Source organism: Pyrus communis, chromosome 5 (genome assembly GCF_963583255.1).
Source record: "Pyrus communis chromosome 5, drPyrComm1.1, whole genome shotgun sequence".
NCBI lineage: Eukaryota > Viridiplantae > Streptophyta > Magnoliopsida > Rosales > Rosaceae > Pyrus > Pyrus communis.
The window spans coordinates 24286542-24296098 of record NC_084807.1 but is presented as its reverse complement, the minus strand read 5'-3'; the positions used below and the strand labels follow the sequence as shown (position 1 = coordinate 24296098).

Below are 9557 nucleotides of genomic sequence, written 5' to 3'. Positions count from 1 at the left end.
CTTTCGTGACTCTAGCATTAGTATCGCTATTCTAATCCGACATTACATTGTTTTATGTCGGATTTTTGCCAAATTTCCGACAGAAATTGGGTTTCTTGTCGGTTTTTGCTTCACCAGTGATAGCCTATATTGTAGTAGTGCTCAAGTTGCTGTATTGTTCTCAATCGCGACATGCGCTACTGGAAGGGCATTCGGGATAAGGGTGGAGGCTCCAAATTCAGGGCAGGGAAGAAGAAGTCCCCAAATATTATGGAGGATTATCTGGTTCATTGATTTTACAAGCAGAAGAAACTAACATTTGAAAGAATCTGCACAATTGTCTTTTGCTTATGGACTGGACTATATGGTTCATGGTTAAACTGTCATGACTCTATGCAAACTGAAATTTCTAATGATCAAAATGTGGGTTCAGCTGCTGCTAGAATCGCCAATGTTCCTAATGCTCCATTAAGTCCAAGTTCCATGAAGGGCAGTTTAAGTGGTTCATCATCGAAGTACAATGACAAGACCCGGTTATTTCACTTGGCAGAACTTTCTACTGCCACCAAACATTTCTCAACCGAAAACAAGATCGGTGCTGGGAGCTTTGGCACTGTCTATAAAGGCAAGCTTGCGGATGGTTGTGAAGTGGCCATCAAGTGGGGAGATACAAGTACCAAGACCAAGAAATTTCAGGAGAAAGAGATCGCAATTGACTCCGAATTAGCATTGTTGTCCCAGTTTCACCATGAGCACTTGGTGAAGCTAGTGGGATCTTGTGACGTTAACGATGAAAGGCCTTTGGTTTACAAGTACATGAGCAACGGTTTGCTTCATGATCACTTGCATGGCAAGAACAATGTGGAGGAAAATAGCAGCATTGTGAATTCTTGGAAAATGAGGATAAAAATTGATCTCGATGCAGCCAAGGGAATATAGTATCTTCACAATTATGCAGTGCTAACAATAATTCACAGAGACATCAAATCCTCAAACATTCTTTTGGATGCAAATTGGAATGCAAGGGTATTCGATTTTGGACTGTCATTATTGGAGCCGGAATCAAACCAAGAGATCAAGTCGTCCAAAGCGGTTGGAATAGTTGGGTACATTGATCCTGAGTACTTTGTGCCAAATGTTTTGATAGCAAAGAGTGACGTCTACGGATTTGGGGTGGTACTTTTGGAGCTTTTGATAGGGAAGAGGGCCCTATTTCGAAATAGTAAAGACTGAGGTCCAATAAAGGTTGTGGAATACGCAGGGCAGCGAAAAACATGTTGGATCAAAGGGCGGGGAAGCTGGACCTGAAGGAAGGCAAAGCTGTTGAGCTAGTGGCTTATATTGCTATACATTGTGTGAACTTGGAGGGTAGGAAAGACATCTACAATACAACTTTCATGTCTGGTTTATTATCTGGTGGAAGATTTATGACAATGAGAAATGTTATTCTTTACCATCTTAGTAAAGATGATCCAGAGCAGAGGAAGTTGGATGTAGCTTTCATTAGTGCAAAGTACACGCTAAAGCTGGAAAGTGGGTGTAATGTTTCAATGGCAAATGATTTGGTCAATAACATTGCTCATCTTTTTTGGGAGAGGGTAATGTGGAGTAATTTTTAGGCAGTGAGCTACTCTGCTACTCTAAAGAAGCAATGTTGTTGCTAGTGAAGTGAGTCCAATGGCAGAACCATTCCAAGGTTGATGCAACCTGGGAATTATATCATGAACTGAAGATGAAGTTTCCTAAGATTGAATATCTATGACAATCTTAGTTCAATTGTAATCTTACTTTGTAAGATTAGTTTTAAGGGGGGTGTTGATAGGATACTGCCAAGTGGCTTAATAAGATGATGACATGTGTACATAGTTGTTAGTAGTTAGTAGTTAGAAGATAAATAGCAGGTTGTAACAATTGGAAAGACAGTTAATGAAATTGTATTGTTGTTCTCATGTTATGTTACTATCTCTTTGTGCAATTGTGGAAGATGTAAAGTAGAGTTCTAACCTCTTTCTCTGTCTTTCCCTCTGTACAAGGTCATGCCTCCCTAGAAGATCGATTCTCACATCCCAAGAACCCTAATGTACAAACTCCCAATCAAATGCAAAAAGGATAGAGGAAACCCAAATAAAGGGAAATTCGAGAAATTCAACATACCGTAAGACGCTTTCTAACCGCCAAATTCATCGACAACGGAGGCGGTTGTCGACCGTCACAGTACCACCATTTCGCGCCTGCCATGTTTGAGGCTTCCAACCATCACTACTTGGAAAATGAGATAGAGGAGGGATGAGAGATGACAGGAGAGCGCACGCGTAGGAGAGAAAAGAGGAAGATAGCACGTCTAACCCGATTCCCAACCCGTCTCAAACCCTCTGGACAAAATTGTGGGCATTTTGGTCAACAAATAAAATAGTAGCAGAGTTGTAAATAGAATGAAATTCAGTGCAAAACACTGTTCATTTGAACAATGCAATTGAAAACCCTTTTTCTTTTTTTTTCTTTTTTTTTTTATCACCAACGAGGAACTTTTATTAAAACAAACACACACTTACAAACAAAACAAAGGCCCGATTTATTCCTAGAAACAAACAAAGAATGGGCCTAAAAACAAAGAAACACACAGAAAATGAGCCCAACAACAATGAAGTCCAAACAAAAACGAACATCCGAGAAACATCCACTGTGCTCTCCACCGCCAATCTGAGAAGCAGCCAGCCATCCAATCCTCTGTCCACCGCCCATCATCACCTCCACATGCGCCACCTGCACACAGCCATCAACAAGAGATAGTTGGCGAGAGAGAAGCCAACCATCGGAAAGAAGCTATGGGAAAATCCCAAGTAACACCGCCGCGAACGGCAAACAACAAGGAGAACGTGGTGGTGTGGGAAACACTCGAGCCGGGTACAACACTGGAACTCTACACACGAACTCAACAAAAACCATGGCTAAAAAACAAAGAACGGAAGAACCATGAAAAGGGATACCCACGGGGGTTAAGGGATGGCAAAAGCCAGAGAGGAAAAGGAGAAGAACCATCAGCAGATGGAAAAAGGAGAAGAAAGAAAAAACAAAAGCAAAAAAAACCAGAGGAAAAGGAGAAAGACCATCAGCAGAAGGAAGGGGAGAAGAAAGAAAAAGCAAAAACAAAAAACCACCCACCGATCCCAGCTGCAGCAGGGATAACCATTGTGTTTATTTGGATTGGAAACCGATTTAATCCTAATTTTCCTTGATTTTCATTTCTAAACATCCAAGAAAAAAGCCACTTAATACTATGGTCAAGTGATATTCCTCTTCACTTGTAAGTGAGAGGTCTTAATTTCGATCCTCGCAAAAAAAATATCCAAGAAAAGATACTTAGTACTATGTACTAATAGTGTTACTCTGTATTGATAAGTGAGATATTTCAAATTTGAATATAAAAATGACGAGTTCACAACCAAATTTTTTTCTCTAGCTCCTCAATGTAAATGTATCATTTTTTAAAAAAATACCAGGAAAAAAATGTATCAAATAGCAATTCTATGGTTGTGAAGTTGTCAAATAGTACTTTTATAGTAGTGACTAGCAATAATGCATGCGCTACACATCGGGTTTTGAAACCGTAATAACAATTTAACACTCATTTCTAAATAATTTAGTAACCAATCAAAGCTACTGAATCCACATGCTAAAAATAAGTTTTAGGTTGCGTTCAAATTATATTGAATTTACATTAAGAGCAATACAATAGAAGAAAGAAGGTCCGCCCGGATTTCTAAAACTGTTCATATTCATAATTCTTTCAATTTGCACCTAAATTGTAATAAATTTAGACTGACAGCCTATGTTCAACAAATACTGACCATCTTCAAACACAGAGAGGGAATCGGCATATCCCAAGGTTCATTGATATTTACTATAAACACGGCTGAGCCATTAGGGTGTAGAACATAGTGTGCACCCTCCAATATTTTGGTTGCAATTAGAAGCTGCTGCCCCTCGCACTCTTTGAACACTTAAATCTTACCAAAAGCTGCTAACGATGAGTTGATTGAAAGTGTGGCTTCACAATATAATTTGTACTATTTTTCTTGGCATATATGTTGAGTCGGTCAAATTGGGGATCCAGTAATTGGTACGATTCGATTGTACAATACTATCCCAGCACTAATGACTTTACCATCTGAAAGATTGAAGAAATTATAAATTAGGACTTCACTGTGACCAATAGTTAACCACAGATACTTGACTGAAAGTATATCATAAAAGTGTCCAAATTCATTCGCAACTCACTTAGAAATGAAGGCTAAATATGCTGTGGATGTGGGTAAATGATAGATCAGAAACAAACAAAAGGTAACATGTAAAAGATGGCAATGTAATAAAGTAGTAAAGAGACTAAAAAGAAAAGGCGCGTGGAACAGTACTTGAGAATGCTGGGCACCAACACCAGCAACAGCACCATTTGGTCCTCTTCCAAACAACGGGTACATTTATCTAGCCATCAGACATAATTTGATTTTGCAGTAGAATTGATGATGTGTCTATTGCCTGCAATAAACACCGGAACAGAATCCTTTAATGAAAAATAGACCAACTGATCTAGAAAGATGATCAGAATCTTTCAGTTAGCATTTACATGGAAATAGTTTCTGAGAATCCCAAAGAATCTTTAGCGCCAAGACATCAACCACTGAATATAACATTAAAACTCCAATATAAAAGTTTTCCATAGATTATAACAAAAAGAAAATAATCTCAAACCTGCATTGAGAAGATAAAGGTCATAGCCTCTAGAATAGGTCTCAAACCATAGCAAGCAACACCAACCCCAATTCCAGTAAAACCAGCCTGCAAAACATTTTCCATATAAATGAGGTCAGTCAGCTACTATGAACTTCTTTGTATCTTACTACAAATTCTTACATCTATTCAAATTTTAATATTCACTGAAAAAATTAAAGTTAAAGTCCTTACATAAGAATCTGAACTGAGGTCTAGCTCATTGAATCACCATACAATGCATTAAATTCAAAGTTACAATTGAAACAAATACGAATCGAAAACTCTGTATTGGCAACACAAATAGCTCAAATTGATCATTTACGAACATTGACCATAAACTGACACACTAATTTACAATAAGGTAACCAAATGATTGATGAAAACAAAGAACATTGAATTGAATTACACAAAGAAATGGACAAATCGAAGCAGAGGATACCATCTGAATCTTCGTCGTCATCGGAGAGAGGGAAATCAAGCCAAGCCTCAGGATGCATAAAGATATTCCTGACGAATGGGAGAACTTACTGGGTAACATCGAGATCACTGCGGCTCACCCTGAAAGAAACAAAAAACTGATTGAAAGATGAAATAAAATTACAAAAAATGAAAGCACAAAACTTGATTTCTGAAAACAAAAAACCGGGTCGTGATAAAAAAGATCGAGAGAGTAGGATCATTGCCGGTTCGAATTCCTCTCCCAGTAGTTTTAAGTAATTTAGTGTAATTTTTCGATCTTCTGTCAAAAGCAAAAGAAATTAGCATTAATCCCAAAAAATATTAAGAGTTTTTTAAACACCATAGAAAGCAAAGGTTAGAACTCAACCCACTTCTAGATTAGTAAGAATAAGAAAGGTTAAGCTTAATCTTGAGAGAGAAACACAAAGATCAAAAACATCAAGCATTTATTTTTGAAACAAAAGATTAAAACTTTAGGCATTTACTTCTGAAACAAAATAAATGAACAAAACCTTCAGCATCAAGGAATGATTAGAGTTGATGGGTGCAATATGGAATATAAGTTTCTGGAGAGAGAAACAACCAAACTTCACACTGGATCATATTTTTTAGAGAGAGAGAGTTGGAAGTACTTTTCAACAGCGGAGAGAACAAATTCAGTCTTGGGCATAAAAAGAAAAAATAGAAGCTTCACAGCACAATAACTAACCACAATCCTCTGTTTTTCTAAGTGCAAATAGAAAAACGGAATCAAAGTATTCAACCCAAAATCTTCACATTAGCTCAAGAACTATATTGTTTCAGAGCTTTCCAATTTCCCAGCACGAAACCACAATTGAAAATCACTGAAAGAATGAAAAACCAGAACAACAAAATCTGCAGCAAGATAATCGAAACATTTTAAGGAATTCTTCTTCTGAACCTTATATATTTTCCACAATAAATACGAATGGATCATGCATGTGGAAATCACACTTGCATGGCAATGGCAAGCATGATATAAATGGGCAAAAAAAGAGATGACACTGCCCGCAATGCAGATTGCCTTCGACTTGTTTTAGTAATGATTTTGATCAAGCCGGATGCTTATCTCGGCTAGAAAAATAAAATTTTCAAGATGTAAAATTCGGAACCACCAATAAAAATCATGAACGAAAGCACTTTAATTCTCGAAAACAACGTTAAGCGGCAGTACAAACACAGCGTAGCACCAGTAATGATCTATTTAATGTATCTTGTCCCGTTCATCGTTCATGGATTAGGCACCCCAACAATCATAATTAACCCATACATATATATATATATATATATATATATATATATATATATCATCAAAGATAACTTCTCAACCAATACAAAGAACTCAGCAGGTGCTGATGAATGAAATAACTCAGAATTTTTTGTACATTAAGTTATTCATAGAGCCAAATTAAACCAACATGCTGAAAAAAACAATTGATACCTGTAAGGTCGGAGACTGCTTTCAACACGTTTTTCTTTTCTTTGTCCTGATGTAAATCCAATTTCAGCACCACCTTCAGCAGAATGAAAACAATTTTCAATTAACAAATTGTTTTGAGAGAGAAAATGAAAATTCATTAATTCAAATGCCAATACCGATTTCTGGGTTTAGGGTTCTCTGTTACCCTTGCAACTGAAAGCCTAAAATCCCAGAAAAATGAGCAAGAAGCTTAAGCAGAAAAAAAAATCATATTTTCAACAACCAAAACCCAATATCGATTTAATTACATACAAAAGAAAAACCTAAACACAAAGTCACTAATTAATGAACTAAAAACCCACAAAAAATTCCAAAAAAATAAAGGCAACTGACCTTAAAGCAAAGAACAAATACAGAACAGAGAGAAGAATCCCCAAAATGAGAGAAAATGAAACAAAGAAGAGAATAAATAGAGAAACAACCATCCCCCAAAACCTGACCTAACAGTACTAAAAAATTCGAAAATAATTCATAGCCTTTTAATCACCACAACCATATAAAAAAGGCAGAAATGATGACAATCTCTATTCATGACCCCTACCCCTCAATTCCCGACGGCCCCTATGGTTTTCTCTGACCATCCCCCATCTCCCACTTGTGAAATCCATCTGCAGCAATGGCGCTGAGACCCCTACCCCTCCCCCTCGCTCTTTTTCCATCGCGATCTGTCTCCGTCTTTGTCTATCTCCCTCCCTCCCTCCCTCCCCCTCTCTCTCTCTCTCTCTCTCTCTCCCCGAAACCCTCATCGAATGACAACAAAGGCAGACCTACCCCTAATTCGCTCAAAACTGAGAGGACAAAATTGCCCTTCCCAATTCGCTCAAAACTACTGACCGTGTGCGTAGGTATCGATTTTCAAGGGAATGATTTCACAGCTTTGGTTTATGAATTCATGACGAATGGAAATCTAGAAGAGTGGCTACATTTTTCAACTCATAGACTACCTGGGGTACCCATTGTGCAGGGGCATTTGATTATTCAGAGGGTAAACATTGCCATCGACATAGCTAATGCTCTGAATTATTTGTACCACCACTCTCATATGCCAATAGTTCATTGCGATTTGAAGCCCAGCAACGTTCTCTTGGAAGGCGACATGACTGCCCGTGTTGCTGATTTTGGTTTAGCAAGGTACCTCCCAGATGCTTCGTGTTCACTTCCTTCACACAGAAGCACTGCCAATGTCATAAATGGCTCCATAGGCTATATCGCCCCAGGTAAGATGCATTATTGCTTCAACCTCTTAATGACATGTAAAGAAAATTAATTTTTGTCATTTATTTCAGATTCTTTGTTAGGAATTGCATTTTGCTTAAATTTTGTGAGCTTAAAAAAAGATCGGGACTTTTTCTGATTTTAAATTATTTACACAGTTCCAAAGCACTGTGTGTTAAACAGTGGAATTTTGATTCAGATTGTAGTAATTACCGTAGGAGTTTACACTTTTGTGTGGAATTGGTGCAACTTTTAGGGTTTGTGCGATGTTATTTTGATTAGTTGTTGCCTAAAATTTGGTTCTTTTGATTAGGGTTTGGTTAATTGAATAAAGTTGTGGTTTATGATATTCAATCAATGGAAAATGTGACTTTCACAAGCTGCATGCCCCTGTCAATTATAGAGATCTCAATATGTATCTAAAATTTGCTTAAGACACTGGTGGAAAAATGTATTTAACATTTTATGTTCATATGCATAGGCTCGACTTCTAAAAACGTATCCTGCAAAGCTATGCTTCACAAGTTTACGATGCCTGTCAAGTGGAGTACATACATCTTTGTTGTAGAATTGTATTCGATAAGGATAATACTATCACTGCACCTTATTCCTTGACACCTTGGCCTTCTTGAGTCTTTGTTGGAGCACTGCAAATCAGTTTTCCGACTCGATATCTTGGTGTTCAGTAATTCGGCTGGTAATTTTTGACATAATCCATTTGAAAAATTTAGGGCCTGTTTGGTATGCTATTTGAAAATTTTTATCATTTCTCAAAACATTTCTTAAGAACATTTTTTGAAAACAATTTTCTTTAAGACTCAAAAACTTGATTGGTTTGCAATTTAAAATTTTTAAATCGTACAACTTAAACTAGACAAAGAGATCTAAAAGGAGGGGGTCGCAGGAGAGGGAGAAAGAGGAGAGAGGAGGAAAGAAAGTAAGAGATGATTGAAGGAAAGAGAAAGAAAGGAGAGGATTGGACGAGATAGAAAGGAAGAGGAGTTAGAGAAAGTACTGAGAGAATGAAGAGAGTGGATTGGATGAGAGATGAAAAAGGTAAAAAAAAAAAAAAGAGAAGAGAGAAAGAAGAAAAGAGAGATAGATTTGGAGTAAGGGGGGAGAAGGGAGAGAAAAGAAAGGAGTTAGTTTAAGTTTAAAAACTCACTTTTTATGTTTTTAGAGAATAGATTATATTTTTTATTTAGTCTTGATTCCAGTTTTTAAAAATAGTCTTATCAAACAAGTTTTTAAGGCCTAAAACTTGAAAATTATTTTTGAATTTAAAAAGTTGAATTCAAGTAGAGTACCAAACAGACTCTTAATTGTTTTTGTTGTTGGTTATATTTAATTGTCAAAGTAATTATTTTGGTTTCATGGTCAGGGCTTTATGCGTATAATGATCATGATGCGTCAAAAGCTAGGGAGCTTGAAGTGGCAATTAGAATTAAAGTGATAATACATAGTAAGTGTTTGGTTTTTGTTTTGTTTTTTTTAAATTTCTGCGGCAAAGTTTTTGAATTTCTCATTTTTCAGATACCAAATTCCATTTGAAAAGGTAGGTTGGTTAAATACAGGTTTTTCATAGGAACTATAGAACTTATGTAGTATTGATGTAGGTATTTTTGTCTTACGT

General features: G+C 36.9%; 1 long non-coding RNA gene and 1 pseudogene across 1 annotated transcript; one reads left to right on the top strand and one right to left on the bottom strand.

The window, feature by feature from the left end:
• Positions 1-372: 372 nt before the first annotated feature.
• LOC137734457 (putative serine/threonine-protein kinase-like protein CCR3) lies at positions 373-1598 on the top strand (annotated as a pseudogene).
• Positions 1599-3731: 2133 nt separating this feature from the next.
• On the bottom strand, positions 3732-5301 carry LOC137733288 (uncharacterized). Its single transcript, XR_011068441.1, has 4 exons — positions 5189-5301; positions 4729-4815; positions 4392-4515; positions 3732-4147 (listed from the first exon to the last, which is right to left on the bottom strand). It is a non-coding gene; the product is annotated as an uncharacterized lncRNA (long non-coding RNA).
• Between the last annotated feature and the right edge of the window lie 4256 nt (positions 5302-9557).